Genomic DNA, 23,341 nt, shown 5'->3' with positions numbered 1-23,341 from the left:
AATCTTTTTTCCAAGGTAACTTCTTTTCTCTCTGATGGCTTCTCACTAGAGGCACTCATAACTTCTCTCTCTATCTCACTCTATTTTTCTTTCTCATGACAAACCTGATGCAAGGGTTGCATATTTAAATTGCATAATGGGCTGGGAGCCCATAAAAAAACTTATTTTATTTTTCTTAAATAAATCAGTATGTCCCAATAAATTGGTGACCCACTTGACAAATCTCCCCCTTAACAATTAATTGTGGCCATAATCAACCAAACTGAATTTCTCCTTGCAGATAACATATTTTCCTACAGGTAAGATCTTTGTCATCATATCTGACCCATTCTCATCAGTATGAATCTTCTCTAATGACAATTGCTTCATCTCTAATGCATCCCGTATCCAATGATATCAGACTTCAATATGCTTTGACCTTGAATCAAAAGTTGAGTTCTTCCTAGATGGATTGCACTTTGACTATCACAATATAAAATATATTTTTCTTGTGATAATCCCAACTCTTGTCAGAATTTCTGCATCCACAATAGCTCCTTAGCAGCTTCTGTAACAACAATATATTTTGCCTCTATAGAAGATAAATCAACACATTTTTGTAGTCTGGATTGCCATAACACTGCTCCCCCTACAAAAGTCAGCATATAGCTAGAGGTAGATTTTCTAGAATCCACATCATTAGCCATGTCTGCATCTATATAACCATTCAACACAAGCTTACCACTTACAAAGCATAAACAAACTCTAGAAATACCTTTAAGATACCTAAGTATCCATTTCACGGCTTGCCTATGCTATTTTCCAGGATTAGCAAGGAAACGACTCATAACACCAACAACATGAGCAATGTATGGCCTTGTACACACCATGGCATAAATCAAACTACCAACTGCAGATGAATATGGAATCTTCTACATTTCTTCTTTTTCATACTCATTTGTAGGACAATCCTTTGAGCTCAACTTAGAGTGACCTGCGAGTGGAGTGCTAACAGGCTTTGAATTTTTCATATTAAATCTTTCTAATACCTTTTCAATATATTTTTGCTGGGATAACCCCAAATTTCCATTCTTCCTGTCACAAACAATTTTCATGCCAAGGATTTGTTTTGCAGGACCCAAATCCTTCATTGCAAAGGACTTGCTCAACTCTCTTTTTAAGACTTTGAATGTCATTTTTTTCATGATCAACAATCAACATGTCATCAACATAGAGCAAAAGAATAATATATTTTCCATTAGGAAATTTCTTCACAAAAACACAATGATCAGAAGAAGTTTATCATATCCGTGATCCATCATGAAGGAATCAAATTTTCTATACCAGTGCCTTGGAGCTTATTTGAGCTCATACAAGATTTTTCTCAATTTACAAACAAATATTTTTTTTCCTTTGACTACAAAACCTTCAGTTTGTACCATATAAATCTCTTCCTCTAAGTCACCGTGAAGAAAGGTTGTTTTCACATCAAGTTGGTTGATTTCTAAATTTAAACTTGCTGCCAAGCCAAGTACAACTCTGATTGAAGACATTTTAACCACGTGTGAAAATATCTCTTCAAAATCAATACCCTTCTTTTGACCAAAGCCCTTCACAACTAACCTTGCCTTATACTTTGGTTGTGAGTTATTCTCTTCTGATTTCAATTTGAATACCCATTTATTTTTCAGTGCTCTTTTACCTTAAGGTTCACCAACTCAAAAGTATGATTCTCATGCAATGATTTCATCTTCTCTTGCATGGATTTAAACCACTTATCTTTCTCTTCATGCAACATAGCTTCTTCATAACATTCAAGCTCTGCCGCATCAGTCAACAACACAAACTCATGAGGGGAATATTTTTGTGAGGGGTGTCTTTCTCTAACAGATCTTATCATAATTATGGCAGGAGGTTTTGGCTCAACATCAATGAACCCATGAGTAACCTGTTTTGGCTTTTCTTCCTTTTCAATATCTTCAATGGTTTGGTCCTCAAGAAAAACAACATCTCGGCTTCTAACAATCTTCTTGTCAACCGGATCCCAAAATTTGTAACCAAAGTCATCACGACCATAACCAAGGAAGATGCACTGTTTAGACTTCCCATCAAGCTTAGACCTTTCATCTATAGGGATGTGAACAAATGCTTTGCAACCAAACACTCTCAAATGATTATAGGAATCATCTTTCCCCTTCTACACTTTATCAAGAACATCACCATTAAGAGGAATGGATGGAGAAAGGTTAACCAAGTCCACTGTAGTCCTCAATGCCTCACCCCATAACGCTTTAGGCAATTTTGCATGAGAGAGCATGCATCTGATTGTATCATTAATTGTGCGATTCATTCTCTCCGAAACTCCATTGTGCTAAGGTGTTTTGGAGCTGTCTTCTCAAGCTTGATGCCATGCTCCTTGCAATAATTCTCAAAAGGACCCATGTACTCACCACCATTATCTACTCCACCACAATTCAATAGTTTGCCTGTTTCACTTTCAACACTTGCATGTAAATGCTTGAACACATCAGGTACCTGGTCTTTGGATTTCAAAATTAAAGCCTAAATGGTCATCAATAAAAGTGACAAAATAAGAGCAACCACTAATGGATTTATCACTCATAGTGCAAACATCAGTGTGAATTAAATCTAGAACATGTGGTCTTCTATGTGGAGAATAAGTGTGAAAAGAAACTCTATGTTTCTTACCAAAAAGACAATCAGAACAAGTTTCAAGAGATGTACCTTTAACAGAAAGCAATCCTTGTCTTGAAAGTGTAGCAAGGCCTTTCTCACTCAAGTAACCAAGTCGTTTATGCCATAGCTCTATGGAACAATCCTCAACTGCATTTACTTGAGGTATAAAGAACTTTGTTGTTGTCCAATAAAGAGTATTTCGCTTCTCTCCTTTTGCTACCACCATGTTCCCTTTAGTGCACTTCCATTTTCCATCACCAAAGAAATTATAGTAACCATCATCATTAAGTACTTGGACAAAGATCAAGCTTAGGCGAATATCTGAGATATGTCTGACGTTCTTCAAATGCAACTTGCAACCAATATTAGGTTCCAACCAAATATCTCCAATGCCAACAATCTTGCTTACCCCTTGGTTTCCCATCTTCACATGCCTAAAGTCACCAATAGTATAGGATGTGAAGTAATCACGATGTGGTGTAACATTAAATGAGGCAGTAGAGTCAACAACCCATTGATACTCCTGGTTGGTGAGATTAATAAAGTCATCTTCATAAAGAATTACAACTTCACCATCAGACACAACTGCAATAGTGGTTTCATCTTTATCTTCTTTTTATTGTAATTATTTGATCTATCCCTTGAATTCTCTCGCTTGAGGAACCAACAGTCTTTAATCACATGTCCTGGTTTATTACAATGGAAGCATGTGATATTTGTCTTTGGCTTTGACTTCCCTCTTGACTTAATATGATCATTACATCTCTTAGAGCGGTTATTAAATTTCTGAGAATTCTTGTACATATGTCTTCCTCTTGACTCCATAACTAAAGCTTCATTTTGAGAATTGTTACCCTTCCTTCTAATTTCTTCATTTAAGAGGCTGTCTTTGACCATGCCAAAAGTAAATTTTCCATTAGGACCAAAGTTGCTCAAAGATACAACCAAAGTCTCCCAACTGTCTGGTAATGAGCTAAGCAACAACAATGCTAATAACTCATCATCTAATACAATCTCCATTGTGATCAACTGATTCACCATATTTTGAAAATGGCTCAAGTGCTCTGCCACCATTGGGGAAACATCCTTGTATTTCAAGTTTACTATCTTCCTAATAAGGAAGGTCTTGTTCAAGGAATTTTTAGACTCAAATAGCTCACTTAATCTCTTCCATAAATTGTAAGCAAGAGTCTCACCTGACACATGATGATAAATAGATTGATTTATCCATTATCTGATCACACCAATAGTCTTCCTATTTATCTTCTACCAATCTCCATCAATTTTACCTGTTGGTTGAACACCATTTTCCTTAATAGGATCATACAAGTCTCTACAAAATAACAATTCTTCCATGCGAGATTTCCATATTGAATAATTTGTAGAATCCAATTTAAACATGGTTCCTGAACCATCATTATCTCCCATCTTCAAAGCACAAATTAAAGACCCTAACTGAAGTTCTGATACCAATTGTTGGGAAGATCTCAAAAATAACAAATAACCAAGCGCGAAAGCAAAACCCAGATCAAATCTTCCCTAAATAAATAATATGCAAATAATAAAATGCATATACCAAACTTTTAACGTAGGAAAACCTCAATATGGAGGAAAAACCCACGGGACCTTGTCCAGTAAAAACTTTCACTAATAAAAATTAATAGGTACACCACAAGTTCTCTTGAAAATTCCAAGGATCAACAGAGCACTATTCTCTTCACCAACAAGGTGGATAACAAATCCCAATGGGTACTTTAAATAAACAATAAAGAGAACCTCAATATATGAGATGAGGAATAAAAAATTTTCTCCAAGGTAACTTCTTTTCTTCTTTCTTCTTCAATCTCTCTAATGGCTTCTCATCAGAGGCACTCACAACTTCTCTTTTTCTATCTCACTCTATTTTTCTCTCTTGTGACAAACCTGATGCAAGGGTTGCATATTTAAATTGCATAATGGGCTGGGAGCCCATAGAAAAAACTTATTTTATATTTCTTAAATAAATCAGTATGGGCCCAATAAATTGGTGACCCACCTAACAAGTATTTAGTATTCATAGTCCCAAAACTTCATCATCAACATGGATATATGTTCATGGAAACTAATCTAGGAGCCCTTGAAACTCATTTAAATGATCTGAAATGGAGGAAATCTCTTTGTACCTCAAATTCATCTAGCAATTGAACAAATACAATTTATTATTGTGTGACTTATAATTATATAAAGATTCAATCTTCTCACACAAAGATTCAACTATTAAAAACAATACTTTCAGCCTGAATCATATACTGAGTCGGCCTAATCGAATTCGACCGAGTTGACACTAACCAAATTTTGACTCGACCCTAATTGAAATTTTTCCGAATTTGATCGAGCCACCCCGACTAAAATTCGATTGATTTGACACCGTCAAAATTCGGCTGAATTCTGCCAAATCAGTGGAAACCAAATTTCAACCAAATCGGCCCCTGCCAAAATTTAGCCAAGTTAACCCTAATCAAAATTTGGCCTAGTCTAAGACGTCCCCAGTCAAAACTTGACCTAATTTTATTGATCAGCTCCAACCTAAATTCGACTCCATCTTTAGTTAAGGTCGAAACAAGTTGGCTCGAACAAAAGTTCCACATGGGTTGACTCGGGCCCGCCTGTGCAAAAGTATCCAAACCTCAAGTCAATCTTATACAACATTATGGCTCCCCTCAGCTGATCCAACAGACCATCTATCCTCGGCAACGAATACTTATTCTTTAGGGTCAGCTTATTCAACTGACGGTAATCCACACATAACCTTGAACTGTCGTCCTTCTTCTTTACTAGGAGTACCGGTGCTCCCCAGGGTGACGCGCTTGGCCAAATGAACTTCTTCTCAAGCAAATCTTCAATTTGCTTCTTCAACTCAGCCAACTCCGCTGGTGCCATTCTATAGGGCGCTATGGATACTGGGCCAGCTCCAGGGATGAGATCAATGGAGAAATCTGCATCCCTACTCAGTGGCAACTCAGGTATTTCATCTGGAAACACGTCGGCATACTCCTCCAAGACTGGGAATCTCCTCTCTCTCAGAGGTGTCACAACTTTCTTCAATTCATGTTTGAGTCCTCGCTCAAACTTCAAGCACCTCCATTCCTCAGTCATATTCTGTGAGGAGTATCTCGCCAGATGTTCAAATTTGTTGACGTACTCCTGTACTGACATATCTCCTTGCTGCAGTGCAAGGAACTTGGCCTCCCGGTCCTGTCTAGCGGTATCAGGAAAATATTTCTCCAAGAAACGAGTCCTGAAGTTGGCCCATGTCGCCGGCTCCTCCCGAGTTTCCATCTGTTGCTGCATACCTGTCCACCAATACTCTGCATCCTCATTCAGCAGATAGGTAGCAAAGAGTAGCTTCTACTCATCCTCACAGTTCATCACCCTGAAAATCTTCTCACATTTGCGGATCTATGCATCTGCTTCATCAAGGGAGGCCTTGCCTGTAAGACCTGTAAAATTAATTAATTAATAAATGTGAGTAAAAAGAGCCTTTATGGCATTAATTGTGGGTTGGTGTGACGTGGAAAAGTGCTAGCTCATGCGGTTGAGAGTACTTTGGTTTGTGTGAGAGGACTTGGGTTCGAGTCCTATGTATGTCAATTATGTGTTGTTATTTTATTATTGATTTTAATAATATGTATGAGTATGGGATTGATGATGTAAACTGCTTTTGGTTGGAGGGTATCACCAAATGTGATTTGGCATGGTGGTCATGCTTTGTTCTTGTGAGTGGAGGTCACGGGTTCAAACCTTGGTGGGTAAAGAATAAGCTTTAATTTTGCTAACTATTAGTTATGGTATGAATGTGAAGGGGTAAAGAAAACCTGGTAGAAGGGTAACCATTAGGTGCTGAAAATTCACTCACTGAGGGACTTGAATAGCCATTAAGACCACACTAAAGCCAATCCCGTTTTATTTTTAAAACCCATTTTAAAGGCACCTATAAAAGCCAAAATTTAGGTAAAGGGAAGGGTTTTGGACATTGTGGTGGACTGCTATAGAGAGAGACACGAGTTTGAGAGAGGGAGTGGAGTTTTGAGTGTGCAAGGGCTGGACCAAGAGGGGGATTGCGAATCAAGGCTTCTACCTTTTCAATTTTGATCACAAATTCCAGGTTAGGGGAACTGAACTATAATTGTATGCTTTTGGTCCCATTGTATGATGTGATACTGTCCTATTGGTATGTTTTGGCATCAAATTTCGGGTTTCCCGTGAGAGGAATTTGGGGTTGGGATTTGGGTATTGTTCTATTGGCATTTACCTAAAACTATGATCATGATGAATGTTGCATTGGGTACGTTGCCCTTGTGAAAATGTGAGGGATGGGGTACGATATTGTATTCTAATTATATTGTATGTTTGCTACAATTGGTATGAGTTGCTTTGGTACGAAGTGAATTATGAATTGGATGTTGGTTGTTGTTGTTGCGTGCGTGATCAGAGTAGGAGTCTGCAATTCTCGCTCAGGCGAGCCAGGCTCGCCTAGGCGAGATTAGTAGAGACTCATATCCTGTTACTACACGAGCTTCTCGCCCAGGCGAAGAGAATTGGTTTTGAGCGATACAGACTCTCGCTCAAGCGAGTGAGGTTCACCTAAGCGAGATAGTGAGGATTTGCGTGTGTTGAGCGCGACTTCTCATCCAAGCAAGGGTTTTGTGGGTTTTGAGCGAACTAGGGTCTCGCCTAGGCGAGATGGCCTCGCCTAAGTGAGATGTCGTGGTCATGTGTGGTGCTTTGCTTGTATTTTAGCCTACGCAAGATTAGTAGAGACTCATATCCTATTACTACATGAGCTTCTCGCCCAGGCGAAGAGAATTGGTTTTGAGCGATACAGACTCTCGCTTAGGCGAGTGAGGTTCGCCTAAGCGAGATAGTGAGGAGTTGCGCGTGTTGAGTGCGACTTCTCGTCCAAGCGAGGGTTTTTTGCGTTTTGAGCGAACCAGGGTCTCGCCTAAGCGAGATGTCGTGGTCATGTGTGGTGCTTTGCTTATATTTTAGCCCAGGCGAGATTGAAACAGGTGTTTGGGCGAGAGACGATCTCGCCTAGGCGAGAGGATCTCACCTAAGCGAGATAAACTACTGTTGTTACTGATTTAAACTCGCTCAAGCGAGGTGGATTAGCCTAAGCGAGACTAAGGGTCTAGCTTGGGCGAGAGGTCCCTAGCTTATGCGAGTTTATGCGAGTTTCTATGTTTCTATGTGCTTGTGAGTGTGTTTTGGTTGTTTATACCAAGTTTAGGTTGTATATGCATGTGGTGTGATCTTTGGGCTTAAAGGACTAAGTCCAATAGGGGTCTAGGATGTGCTTGGTGGTTGGACACATGATGGGCATGGAACTGGTTGAGTTCCCATCGGCTACTAATGGGCGAGGAGTCCTTAGTATGGTGATTGCATGTGTCGGGCGCACGATGGGCAAGGAACTATTATGTTCTCGTCGGCTACTATTGGGCGAGGAGTCCATAGTATGGTGATTGCGTGCGTGCCAGGGTCCAAGTGTGAGGCTTGGATGTTTTACTTTAGACGAGGAGTCTGTAGGGCAGGACTATGAGCGAGATAGGCTCATAGGGTTGGACCACGAATGAGTTAGTTTCGTGGGAGCATAGGGAAGTCCCAAGACCTAGTTCATGCATATGACTCATGAAGGACTATGAGGTCATGGTTAGGTGATTTGGAAATTATGAATTTAGTTTTGTTATTTTGGGTTGGGAAACATATTTATATTCATGTTTTGTTTATATATGTTGTGCATAGCTCACCCTTTCTATGTGTGTGTGGTGATGATCGGATAACTTGTTATCCGGGAGCAGATGATGTGACAGGTGGGCTAGGAGATGCTTAGACTCGGAGCGAATGCTAGCATGGGATATTTTGTAGATACATATGTTATATGTTTATTATTTTATCTTTGAGAATATTATGTAAACTTGGCAGGAGCCATTGACTTTTATTTCTGTTTTATGAATTATTGACTCCTGGTTTTATGGCTTTATATATGAAAGTTTTAAATTTCCCGTGTTTTGGGAAATAGTTCATATTAAATGCGACACTTATTGTATTTCGAATTTTATTTATTAAATATCAGTAATATTCCTTAGGGATGTTACAATTGGTATCAGAGCAAAAGTTTTGAAAATATTTTTAAAATATTTTGGAGCTAGTGGGGAGTGAGCTTATCGATGTGTTTGTTTGTGGTATGTTGTGTGTTAAATATGAAAAAGTGTGTGGTTTTGTTTGACTAAGCGACTGATTTTTAATAGTTGTAATGTGGCGTATCCAGACTATGGCTGCTAACAAGAGGAGGAGGAGAAGTGGTGCTGATGACATCGCTAAGGCGATTCACCGCATGGTGGATGCGATGTAGCCACTTGTAGCAGCGTAGCCTAGGACGGCGATTGCACCAGTCAGGGTGCCAACGGTGGAGGATTTCTTGCGCCACAAGCCAGTTGAGTTCACTGGCAAGGCCTCCCATATGAAGCGGATGCATGGCTCCGCAAGTGTGAGAAAATCTTCAAAGTGATGAACTGCGAAGATGAACAGAAATTGTTGTTCGTTGCTTACCTGCTGAATGGCGATGCTGAATACTAGTGGGCAGACATGCAACAACAGATGGAGAATAGTGAAGAGGCAGTGTCTTGGGCCAACTTTAGAGCTCGTTTCCTGGAGAAGTATTTTCCAGATACGGCAAGACAGGATAGAGAGGCTGAATTCCTAGCATTGCAGCAGGGAGACATGACAGTGTAAGAGTATGTGAATAGATTCGAGCATTTGGCGAGGTATTCCTGACAGAACATCACGGAAGAGTGGAAGTGTTTAAAGTTTGAGCGAGGTCTTAGACTTGAGCTGAAGAGGGTGGTAACCCCTCTGAGAGAGAGGAGATTTCCCATCTTGGTGGAACAGGCCAAAAGTGCTGAGAACCTTGAGAAGGGTCTTGGTCCTATTGTGAGCCGACATCAGAAGAATGTTGCGGAGGCTAGGTAGATGAAAAAGTCGTACAGGCGGCCACAGACATCTCAGGGTCCCACTTGCTACTAGTGTGGCGGACCCCACCTGAAGAGGAATTGTCCACAGCTAGCAGGTGGAGTAGGAGGGTCAGGCAACCGTCGTAAGTGTTTTATATACGAAAAACCTGGACACTTTGCCAACAATTGCCCAGAGAAGAAAAGTCTTAGCACGAAGAAACTAGCTGCATCGCCAGCAGAGCGAGCTAAGGCAGCGGGCAGAGTCTTTGCCCTGACCACCACTGAGGCTACACAGTCGGGTAATCTCATCCTTGAACCTTGTGTATTGTTTGGTAAATTAGTATTGGTGTTGTTTGATTTCGTGGCAACCCATTCTTTTGTTTCTAATGCGTGTGTGGGGAGATTGAATTTGGTGACACGCGATTTGGGATGTGAGTTGCTTGTTTCAACTCCCTCCTCAGGTCAAGTGGCTACCAGTTCAGTCTGTGTCGGGTGTTCAATGGAAGTGGCAGGTCGCAGATTCAAGGTGAACTTGGTGTGCTTGCCTTTGGAGGGACTGGATGTAATCTTGGGGATAGACTAGCTGTCTAATAATCACGTCATAATTGATTGTGGATGACGCAGTTTGGTATTGCCAGAACATGAAGGATTGGAGCTAATCTCGGCTCAGAGGGTGATAAACGAAGTAGAAGCCGGATCCACCTGCTTTATGATAGTGGCTCATGCAGAGAAGAATAGTACAGCCGAGAAGATCAGTGTGATTCCAATCGTGGAGGAGTATGTCGACGTGTTTCCAGATGAAATACCCGAGTTGCCACCGAGTAGGGATACATATTTGTCCATTAATCTCATCCCTGGAGCTGGCCCAGTATCCATGGCACCCTATAGAATGGCACCAGTAGAGTTGGCTGAGTTGAAGAAGCAAATTGAAGATTTGCTTGAGAAGAAGTTCATCCGGCCAAGTGCGTCACCTTGGGGAGCACCGATACTCCTAGTGAAGAAGAAGGACGGCAGTTCAAGGTTATGTGTGGATTACCGTCAGTTGAATAAGCTGACCATAAAGAATAAGTATCCACTGCCGAGGATAGATGATTTATTGGATCAGCTGAGGGGAGCCGTAGTGTTCTCTAAGATTGACTTGAGGTCTGGATACCAGCAGATCTTAGTCAAACCGGAGGATGTGCAGAAGACGACATTCAGGTCACGATACGGCCATTACGAGTATGTAGTGATGTCGTTCGGGGTGACAAATGCTCCTACTATTTTCATGGACTACATGAACAAGATATTCCGACTGTACCTGGATTAGTTTGTTGTCGTGTTCATTGACGACATACTGATATACTCTGAAAGTCGGGATGTACATGCAGATCATCTGAGAGTAGTGCTGGGAATTATCAGAGAGCATAAACTGTATGGGAAGCTGTCAAAGTGTGAGTTTTGGCTGAAGGAGGATCCAACGAAGATTAAAACAGTGGTGAAGTGGGAAAGGCCACAGACTGTGACTGAGGTGAGGAGTTTCTTGGGCCTGGCAAGTTATTACAAGCGGTTTGTGGAGGGGTTCTCCAAGATGGTGAGTCCCTTGACTCAACTCACTAGAAAGGACCAGCCTTTCTCTTTGACAGGCGAGTGTGAGGTATGTTTTGAGGATATGAAGAAGAGATTGACCATTGCACCCATATTAGCTATTCCTGACACCGCCAAGACGTTTGAGGTATACTGTGATGCTTCATACCATGGTCTAGGTTGTGTGTTGATGCAAGAAAAATGGCCTATTGCCTATGCATCTCGTCAACTGAAGGTGCATGAGGAACACTATCCTACACACGACTTAGAATTGGCGGCGGTAGTTTTTGCTCTCAAAATATGGAGGCACTACTTGTATGGGGCACTGTTTTAGGTATTCAGTGATCACAAGAGCTTGAAATACTTGTTTGATCAGAAGAAATTGAATATGAGGCAGAGGCGTTGGATGGAATACCTGAAGGACTACGACTTTGAGCTGTTATACCACCCTGGTAAGGCTAATGTCATAGCAGACACTCTGAGCAGGAAGAAATCCCATGTGTCGGCCATGATGATTAAGGAGCTGGAATTGATCGAGAAGCTGCGAGATATGAATCTAGGATTGGATATGGAGACAGATCACATACGGTGCAGTATGTTGAGGATCACTAATGAGTTCTTGGATGAGGTGCGGGTGGAACAGGGTAAGGATCAGGAATTGCAGCATATCATTAGTGAGTTGGGCACAGAGAAGAGAAAAGACTTCAGGATGGGTAGAGATGGCATCCTACGATTCAGAGAGAGGGTGTGTATACCCAGTAGTCGGGTATTGAGGAAAATGCTCTTGGATGAAGGACATAAGAGTCGTCTTAGCATACAACCAGGTATGACTAAGATGTACAAGGACTTGAAGGCGACTTTCTGGTGGACTGGTATGAAAACTGATGTGGCAGATTATGTGGCATCCTGTCTAGTGTGTCAGAAAGCGAAAATAGAGCATCAGAGGCCAGGTGGTATGTTGGAGCCTCTTGAGATTCCTCAGTGGAAATGGGACAACATTTCCATGGATTTTGTTACTCACCTACCGAGGTCAGTGAGGGGGCATGATTCTATATGGGTAATAGTGGATAGATTGACGAAGTGCGCTCACTTTCTACCCATTAATCAGAAGATGTCTCTAGATAAACTGGCAGAGTTGTACATCAGGGAAATAGTCAGATTACATGGTGTGCCTGAGAGTATCATATCGGATAGAGATCCGAGGTTTTCCTCGAGGTTCTGGCAGTCGTTGCAGAACACTTTGGGCACTCAATTGAGAATGAGCTCGGTATATCATCCTCAGACAGATGGCCAGTCTGAGAGAATCATACAGTCGCTAGAGGATTTATTGAGAACGTGTGTTCTGGATCATCTCGGGACGTGGAATGATGTGCTACCACTGGTGGAGTTCACTAATAATAACAGCTACCATTCCAGCATTGGGATGGCACCTTACGAGGCCTTGTATGGCAGGAGGTGTCGAACACCTTTGTGTTGGCAGCATGATGGGAGGATGTGGTACTTGGTCCAGAATTCTTACAACAGACCACTAAGAAGATAAAGGTAATACGGGAACAGATGTGTGCAACTCAGAGTCGAAATAAACCCTACGCAGATAAGAGGAGGAGGCCACTTGAGTTTGAGGCTGGTGACCACGTATTCCTCAGAGTTACACCTATAGCAGGTATTGGGAGAGCATTGAAGTCAAGGAAGTTGACCCCTCGATTCATCGGTCCATATCAGATTACGAAGCGAATTGGACCGGTGGCGTACGAGATTGCATTGCCACCTCACTTGGGAAACCTGCCCAATGTTTTCCACGTATCTTAGTTGAGGAAGTACGTGGTGGATCCTACTCATGTGTTGGAGCAGGATGATGTTCAGGTGCGTGAGAACCTGACTCTTGGAGTTGGACCGGTGAGGATTCTAGATTCTCAAGTCAAATAACTCAGAGGATGGAAATTTGGACTGTGAAGGTTCTTTGGGACGAGGCAACCCAGGAGATGACGTGGGAGAAGGAGGACCTTAGGAGGAAGTCCTATCCTCACCATTTTACTGATAAGTCTTATTTTCGTGGACGAAAACTTTAAAAGGTGGGGGTAATGTAAGACCCGTGAAATTAATTAATTAAATAATTAATTAATAAATGTGAGTAAAAAGAGCCTTTATGGCATTAATTATGGGTTGGTGTGACGTGGAAAAGTGCTAGCTCATGTGGTTGAGAGTACTTTGGTTTGTGTGAGAGGACTTGGGTTTGAGTCCTATGTATGTCAATTATGTGTTGTTATTTTATTATTGATTTTAATAATATGTATGAGTATGGGATTGATGATGTAAACTGCTTTTGGTTGGATGGTATCACCAAATGTGATTTGGCATGGTGGTCATGCTTTGTTCTTGTGAGTGAAGGTCACGGGTTGAAACCTTGGTGGGTAAAGAATAAGCTTTAATATTGCTAACTATTAGTTATGGTATGAATGTGAAGGGGTAAAGAAAACCTGGCAGAAGGGTAACCATTAGGTGCTGAAAAATCACTCACTAAGGGACTTGAATAGCCATTAAGACCACACTAAAGCCAATCCCGTTTTATTTTTAAAACCCATTTTAAAGGCACCTATAAAAGCCAAAATTTAGGTAAAGGGAAGGGTTTTGGACATTGTGGTGGACTACTATAGAGAGAGACACGAGTTTGAGAGAGGGAGTGGAGTTTTGAGTGTGCAAGGGCTGGACCAAGAGGGGGATTGCGAATCAAGGCTTCTACCTTTCCAATTTTGATCATAAATTCCAAGTTAGGGGAGCTGAACTGTAATTGTATGCTTTTGGTCCCATTGTATGTTGTGATACTATCCTATTGGTATGTTTTGCCATCAAATTTCAGGTTTCCCATGTGAGGAATATGGGGTTGGAATTTAGGTATTGTTCTATTGGCATTTTACCTAAAACTATGATCATGATGGATGTTGCATTAGGTACGCTGCCCTTGTGAAAATGTGAGGGATGGGGTACGGTATTGCATTCTAATTATATTGTCTGTTTGCTGCAATTGGTATGAGTTGCTTTGGTACGAAGTGAATTGTGAATTGGATGTTGGTTGCTGTTGTTGCATGCGTGATCAGAGTAAGAGTCTGCAATTCTCGCTGAGGCGAGCCAGGCTCACCTAGGCGAGATTAGTAGAGACTCATATCCTGTTACTACACGAGCTTCTTGCCCAGGCGAAGAGAATTGGTTTTGAGCGATACAGACTCTCGCTTAGGCGAGTGAGGTTCGCCTAATCGAGATAGTGAGGAGTTGAGCGTGTTGGGCGCGACATCTCGTCCAGGCGAGGGTTTTGTGGGTTTTGAGCGAACCAGGGTCTCGCCCAAGCGAGATGGCCTCGCCTAAGCGAGATGTCATGGTCATGTGTGGTGCTTTGCTTGTATTTTAGCCTAAGCGACATTAGTAGAGACTCATATCCTATTACTACACGAGCTTCTCGCCCAGGCAAAGAGAATTGGTTTTGAGTGATACAGACTCTCGCTCAGGCGAGTAAGGTTCGCCTAAGCGAGATAGTGAGGAATTATGCGTGTTGAGCGTGACTTCTCGTCCAGGCGAGGGTTTTGAGCGAACCAGGGTCTCGCCCAGGCGAGATGGCCTCGCCTAAGCGAGATGTCGTGGTCATGTGTGGTGCTTTGCTTGTATTTTAGCCCAGGCGAGATTGAAACGGGTGTTTGGGCGAGAGGATCTCGCCTAAGCGAGATAAACTGCTGTTGTTACTGATTTAAACTCGCTCAAGCGAGGTGGATTAGCCTAAGCGAGACTAAGGGTCTAGCTTGGGCGAGAAGTCCCTAGCTTAAGTGAGTTTATGCGAGTTTCTATGTTTCTATGTGCTTGTGAGTGTGTTTTGGTTGTTTATACCAAGTTTAGGTTGTATATGCATGTGGTGTGATGTTTGGGCTTGAAGGACTAAGTCCAATAGGGGTCTAGGATGTGCTTGGTGGTTGGACACATGATGGGCATGGAACTAGTTGACTTCCCGTCGGCTACTAATAGGCGAGGAGTCCTTAGTGTTGTGATTGCGTGTGTCGGGCGCACGATGGGCAAGGAACTGTTATGTTCATGTCGGCTACTATTGGGCGAGGAGTCCATAGTATGGTGATTGCGTGCGTGCCAGGGTTCAAGTGTGAGACTTGGATGTTTTACTTAAGACGAGGAGTCTGTAGGGCAGGACTATGAGCGGGATAGGCTCATAGGGTTGGACCACGAATGAGTTAGTTTCGTGGGATCACAGGGAAGTCCTAAGACCTAGTTCATGCATATGACTCATGAAGGACTATGAGGTCATGGTTGGGTGATTTGGAAATTATGAATTTAGTTATGTTATTTTGGGTTGGGAAACATATTTATATTCATGTTTTGTTTATATATGTTGTGCATAGCTCACCCTTTTTGTGTGTGTGTGGCGATGATCGGATAACTTGTTATCCGGAAGCAGATGATGTGACAGGTGGGCTAGGAGATGCTTAGACTCAGAGCGAGGGCTAGCATGGGATATTTTGTAGATACATATGTTATATGTTTATTATTTTATCTTTGAGAATATTATGTAAACTTGGCAGAAGCCATTGACTTTTATTTTTGTTTTATGAATTATGAACTCCTAGTTTTATGGCTTTATATATGAAAGTTTTAAATTTCCCGTGTTTTGGGAAATAGTTCATATTAAATGCGACACTTATTGTATTTCGAATTTTATTTATTAAATATTAGTAATATTTCTTAGGGATGTTACATTGCCAGTGAACTCTGCTGGCTTGTGGCGTAGGAAATCCTCCACAGTTGGTACCCTAGTTGGTGCAATCGCTCTCCTAGGTTGTGCCACTACGGGTGGCTGTATCGCATACACCATCCGGTGAATCGCCTCAACGATGTCATCAGCGCCACCACTCCTCCTCCTCCTGTTAGCAGCCATAGCCTGGATACGCCACATCACAACTGTTATAAATCAATCACTTAGTCAACAAAAACCACATACATCTTTCACATTCAACACACAACCATGCAACATACAACCACATCGATAAGCTCACTCCCCACTAGCCCCAAAATATTTTAAAAATATTTTCAAAACTTTTGCTTTGATTCCAATTGTAACATCCCTAAGGAATATTACTGATAATAAATAAATAAAAACCGAAATACAATAAAGTTCATTTAATATAAACTATTTCCCAAAACACGGAAAATTTAAAACTTTAATATATATATATATATATATATATATATATATATATATATATATATATATATATAAAGTCATAAAAACCAGGAGTCCATAATTTCATGAAACTGAATTAAAACCAATGGCTCCCGCCAAGTTTACATGAGGTTCTCAAAACAAAATCATAACCATATACTATATGTATATACAAAATATCCCCTGCTAGCCCTCGCTCCGAGTCTATGTATCTCTTGGCCCACCTGTTACATCATCTGCTCCCGGATAACAAGATATCTGATCATCGCCACACACACACAGATAGGGTGAGCTATGCACAATAAAATATAAACAGATATATGAAATAAACATGTTTCCCAACCCAAAACAACATAAGTACAAAACTCATAATTTCCAAATCACCCAACCATGACCTTATAGTCCTTCATGAGTCATATGCATGAACTAGGTCTTGGGACTTTCCTGTGCTCGCACGAAACTAACTCATTCGTGGTCCAACCCTATGAACCTATCTCGCTCATAGTCCTACCCTACAGACTTTTCGCCTGTAGTATAAACATCCAAGTCTCATAACTTGGACCCTGGCACGCACGCAATCACCATACTATGGACTCCTCGCCCAATAGTAACCGACGGGAACATCACAGTTCCTTGCCCATCGTGCGCCCGACACATGCAATCACCATACTAAGGACTCCTCGCCCGTTAGTAGCCGACAAGAACTCAACCAGTTCCATGCCCATCATGTGTCCAACCACCGAGCACATCCCAGACCCCCATTGGACTTAGTCCTTCAAGCCCACACACCACAACACATGCATATACTTCCTATACCTAAGAAAGGTAGTCAATTCGCACACACAAGGTCATACAACATGAGAAATTTTCATAATCTCGCTCAAGCCAGGACCTCTCACCCAAGCTAAGCCCTCTGCTCCGCTTAGGCTAGATCACCTCGCTTGGGCGAGCTTAAAACTGTAAGACCCATGAAATTTAATTAATTAATTAATAAATGCGGGTAGGAGAATTAATTATGACATTAATTATGAGTGGAATGCCGTGGAAGAGTACTAGCTCAAGTGGTTGAGAGTACTTTGGTTGTGTGAGAGGACTTGGGTTCGAGTCTTATGTATGCCATTTTATATTATTATTCATTGTTATTTTAATATAGCACGATCATGTGGTGAAATAATATGTTGATTGAATTATAATTGTTAACATGAAATATGAATTGGCTTGGTGGTCTGGTATTGATTTAAGCTTTGGCAGGGTGAGGGGTTCAAATCTTGGTGAGCTTAAATTGAACACTTTTTAGCCATTTTTGGTTTTTGGCATGAAGGTGAAGGGTTAACGTAAACCCTAAAGAAATGGCAGCCAAGAGGGGGAAGAGAGGCTGGAAACAGATCATAAAGGGGTTCATGAATGGCAATAAACATCACCATTAAGTCTTAGGTTCGTTTTGTATTATCACCTAGTTTTTAGGATACCTTTAAAAGGCCAAAGTGAGGTAAAGGGAAGGGTTTTGGCAAGCTGAAAATATACCAGAGAGAGAGAGCACGAAAATCTGAAATTTTTGTGAGTTGGAGTGAGATTTGAGAGGCAGAATAGAAAGGAACCAAGGAGGGTTGGTGATCAAAGGAGAATTTCTCAAATTATCAAGGTTAAAAGCTAAGGATCCAGGTTAGGGGAGCTTCTTACGTTAATATGATGTTGTGGTTTGAAATGAATAATTATTATAAGTAAATTGGGTATGGTTGTATCTTGCTCTGTGTTTCAGTGGAAATTCTGGAAATTTTCCAAAAACCGCTTGGCGAGCTATGCATAGCCGCCAGGTGGCCCATTCGTTTTTATGTGTGTTTTCTGTGTTGTTGGATGCAGCGCCTGGCGGTGAGGCCCTGTACCGCTAGGCGACTCAAAGCTTGTATAAGTTCTGGGTTATTTCTGGATGAGGAGCCTGGCGGTATTCGTAAATCTGCCAGGCGGTACGAATCAGTGATCTGATTTTCACGATTCTGTACGTTCTGGCATGTTTTTGATTGGGGGAAAATCATGGGTTAGCTCTTAAAGGATGATTTGACGTAGTGATTCATTGAAATTAGTATAATTACGAGAGGAAACGAATGGAACAGTATAAACTATATGTTAGGGTTAACAGGTTGGGAAAAATTGAAAGAGATGGATGATATATGAGGAATTGGATTGTGATCTAACCTGAAAATAGTTAAAGTTAATCAATGTACTATTGGTACTAGGCCCAGGTTGAAATAGAGGAACACCATACTGAAACACCTGTGAAAAATGGAAGAGTGCGGGAAATAGGATTGCTGGTGCAACAGAACTGGATAAAGGTTCCAGAACTGGTGTGCCACCTAGCGGCCTATCGAGCGCCGCCAGGCGATGGCGTGAGAACATATACTAGATTGAGAAGTTTGGGGATGTTGGGTCCGACCTGTATACTGTGGTAACCATGAAGGGAAATAACATTGAACAAAAAGTAAAAATATCAATTTTGGTAATAACTTGGGAGTTGATAAGTAAGTAGAAAGGGGAGAGAATGAGAAGAAATATGTGACGGGAAATATGTGATCTTAAATTGGTTGAGCTGAGATACTTGACATAGGTTAGTACAAGTTTCACCAATTTTAGCTAACTGAATCGTGGACTGAATTAGCGAGAGTAGCAACCTGAGTATAAGAAACCCATAGACTAACAGGTTATGATGTATGATATAGTAGTGGTAAGGCAAAGATGGACTTAATGGGTTACTACCCATCGATAGAGATGTTAGGCGAACTTTGAGGGGTGCAGAAATTATATGTGAGTAGTGTATGGAGAGTTTGGGGAAAACTAGTTATGCCTATGATGAAGTGGAGAAATCACATGAGAGTGGAACCAGGTAATATTACACTGGACGATAAGGGAACCTGATTAGTTAGCAAAGGGAGTGCGCATATCAGTGGATTTATAAAATGGATTAGTGTAGGAAGATCAACACAGCTCGTAATACTGGTATGGTGCCTGGCGGGGACATTGGAACTGCTTGGCAATAGCGAGGGAACAGTGGGGTCCTGGCTTGGTGGCACCTGGCAGAGGGGGAGGTCCCGCCAAGCGATAGCGATGCAAACAGTGGCTCCTGGAGTAGCGTCCGCCTAGCGGTGTGGACTGTCCCGCCCGGCGGTAGTTACAGGTTTTGTGAGTCTTGAGGCGCTTGGCGCCTAGCGGTACGTGTCCCCTGCCAGGCGGTCTGGAGGCTGTAGCGTCTAGCGGTACGCGTCCCCCGCTAGGCGGTTTGTATGCTGCAAGTCCTAAGGATTGGACTTTGTAGGGTGATCTACAAGGCTTTTGGTGATGCCTCAAAGGTAAGATTGTTGGGTTCCTTGAGTTGAGCTCGGAACGTATCCCTTGAGTTGAGCTCGGGATAGGGGTTAAGCACGTACATTCCTCGAGTTGAGCTCGGAATGACATCCCTCGAGTTGAGCTCGGGATGGCGGATGAACACGAGGAACCCTTGAGTTGAGCTCGGGTTGGCGAGTGTTGCTGGTGTGAGTGTGCTGGTTGTGGCCAGTACGGATGGGTCCAGTTAGATTGCCCTCCTCAGTTGTTGACTGACGAGTTTGGTAGTCTTGGGACATTACGGACTATGTTCGTAATTGGGAATTCCACCTGGCGTTACGGTGTGTGATCCGTGGCATTGGTTCCCGCACGTGCTCTGTCGGTTGTGGCCGATAGGTTTGGCAGCAAATTACCTTGGGGTAATCACTAGAAGAGGTAGAACCCCAATGGTCTGGTTGTGGCCAGATGTTAGAGAATTGATTAAGAGATAGTACTTTGATACTTGTGGAGCTTATATCTGTTTAATTGGTTATATGATATTTTGTTATGATGTATGTTGTTTTCATAAGCTCACCCTATCTGCTTGTGTTTGGCGATGATCGTGTATGCGGTACACGTGAGTAGAGGATGTTGATGCAGGTGGAGCCGGTGATGCTTAGTCGCGAGTGGGGTTCTACTAGGGAAACTTCTTATATTATCCTTACTTGTTTTTGGAAACTGTTATAAACCCTGATTGGTGAAATTATAACATTGTTATTTTGGTTTTTTTGTAGTGGATGTTTATAAACTTGATTTGATCATTTAATAAATTTTAAATTTCCCGTGTTTTTGGGAAATGAGATTATTCATAAATGCGGCTGTATTATATTTTTATTTGTTTTATATATTTAAACCAGTAATATCCTGACGGGAAGTTACAAAAACAACCACAACATCACATTATCTCGCTTAGGCGAGATCCCTCGCCTGGGCGAGCCACACATTCGTCCAAAACCACACCCAAACCTCGCCTAGATGAGTATTCAACCACACACACAAGAAAACACTTCGCGGACTTGCTTAGGCGAGCCATTCTCACCTAGGCGAGAGTGTTAGTCGCTCAAAACTTCAAAACCTCTTGCCGGGGTGAGATATCACGCTCAAACTCTCAAGTTCTCCTCGCCACCTCGCTTAGGCGAGTGCCTCTCGCTTGAGCGAGAGACCATGTCGCTCAAACCTCTCCTTGGTCGCCTAGGCGAGAATCACGAATCAGAACTCAACGTGAGACTCTACAATTCTCACTTAGGCGAGATGGACTCGCTTGGGCGAGACTTGAAGAATCTCGAGTATGTTCCTGCACACACTTCACCCAAAACCAATGCCAAACATCATTCAAGCACTCCCAATACAAAGTAATGACAAGCAACATCAAAATCATGCTTCCTATTCATATGGACTACCAACATTCGAGTATAAAATCATCAATGGCATAAATCCATACTAAACCCTCACACTAATCATATAATGCATCACATGGTTATGCACCCTATCTTAAAGCAATCAAACTCTCAATCACTGCACATGATACACGAATTTCATGCCAACTAGAAATCAATTGAGAAACCCATGATACAGAATCATACACAAATTGTGAAATTCACACGCACAAAAGAAAGCTTCCCTAACCTGTGAATCTTTGCTTCCAAAGGTTGCCTAGGCCTGACTTTGTGATTGCTAGAACCCTCCTTTTTTGCTCTCTCAACCACCATCGCTTTGCTCTCAATCCCAATTAGCTTTCGCACTTAAAACTCGTGATCCTTTCTCACTCAAATTTTCAGACTTCCAAAACCCTTCTAATGGCCTAATTCTCCCTTTTTATATGGCTCCTAATTGTGGTAAAAAGAAATAAAACGAAAATTGACTTTTTAAATATTATTACCTTTCATAAGCCATTATGGACTGTTTTTCCAACTCCCTTGGCTGTGCCCATTACCTCTAGGGCTTTCCCACCCTTTCACATTCAGACCACAAGTATTATAGCAAAAATAAAGAGATTAATTTGTTCTCATCAAGGTTTGAACCCGTGACCTTCCACTCATAAGACCAAAGCACAACCATTATGTCAATTCACATTTGGTGATACCCTCCAATGCAAAATAGTTTACATCATCAATTCCATACTCATACATATTATTAAAAATAATAATAAAACAACAACACATAATTGGCATACATAGGACTCGAACCCCAGTCCTCTCACAAAAACAAAGTACTCTTAACCACATGAGCTAGCACTTTTCCACGTCACACTAACCCACAATTAATTCCATAAAGGCTCTTTTTTTCTCATATTTATTAATTAATTAATTAATTTCACGGGTCTTACAGGACTTGCACTGAAGGTCGAGACTACTTGACCCGATTATAGCTAAAGGTCGTCTTGGGCTGATTAAAGCAGAAGTTTGAGATACGTCAGCCTAAGCCAAAAGTTGAAATGAGCTGACCCATACTAAAGGTCATCCCTTAGTGGTTTGGATGAAGGTTGAGATGAACCTATTCAAACCGAAAGCAAGACGGGTCAGTCTAAACCAAAGGTCTAATAATAATTATTTTAAAAAATTGTTAACTATGATTTTGGTTCCTAAATTATGTTTGATCTATTTAGGTCCTCATTGGCCAACAACATTAGTGTTTTTTGTACGTGGCAAATGGAAAGCCACGTCATACCATGTTGTAAGAGACATTTATTGTTACACTTGTGACGTGGAAAATAAATAACGAGATGATTTTCTTTTGAATTGAAATACAACGGTGGAATTAAGTGCAAGTTTGAGAATGAAACGCGTTTTGGGAAATTTGACAGAGAATGTCGATGTAAATTTGATGAGATAAAGGCACTTTAAATGATGATGACGATTGTGGTATTGTTAAGGATGATGAAGAAGAAGAAGAAAGGTCACATGGAGATAAACTTGATGAGAGTCATGAAGAAGGGGTTGTAGATGATGATGATGGCTTTGAGATGGACAATGAAATGGTTGTAGATATAATCTATCATATAGTGAAAGGAAAATCAAGTATAGTGTGAATCAAAGAAATGTTGGTAAAGGGTCATTTGTGATTAATGAGTGCGATGAAATGCATGAAATAAGTGAAGAATACAACAATGATGATTTGTCTTTTGATGTGGATAGTGATGAGGGTCTTAATTTTATTGTGCAGAAATATACAAAGTATAAACCCGAAGATATGCACAAGAGCTTCAAATTTAAATTGGGGATGGAGTTTTGTTCTTTGAAGGATTTCAACCATGCACTCATGGAGCATAATGTACTAAATAGTAAGGAAGTTAAATTTGTGAAGAATGTGTTGGTAAAAAATGCCTTGAAGTATGAAGATTTGATTAAGTTTAAAGATGTGATCAAGCTTGAAGTGAAGTTTAAACTAGTTAGTACGAAAAGTCTTGAAGCTTACAGATGAATGGAACTTGAAGACAAATTTGACTTAATATAGAAGTCTTGTGTCTATCTTGTAGTTATTTAATTTGTTAAAATGGTGCTTTAATAGGTTAAATAGCCAGTGGTTATGGTTTTGTAAACAACAT

Source organism: Vigna unguiculata, chromosome 3 (assembly GCF_037176805.1).
Source record: "Vigna unguiculata cultivar grain cowpea cultivar isolate G323 ecotype 2 chromosome 3, ASM3717680v1, whole genome shotgun sequence".
Classification (NCBI taxonomy): domain Eukaryota; kingdom Viridiplantae; phylum Streptophyta; class Magnoliopsida; order Fabales; family Fabaceae; genus Vigna; species Vigna unguiculata.
The sequence above is the reverse complement of the archived record's forward strand: the minus strand, read 5'-3'. Positions refer to the sequence as shown.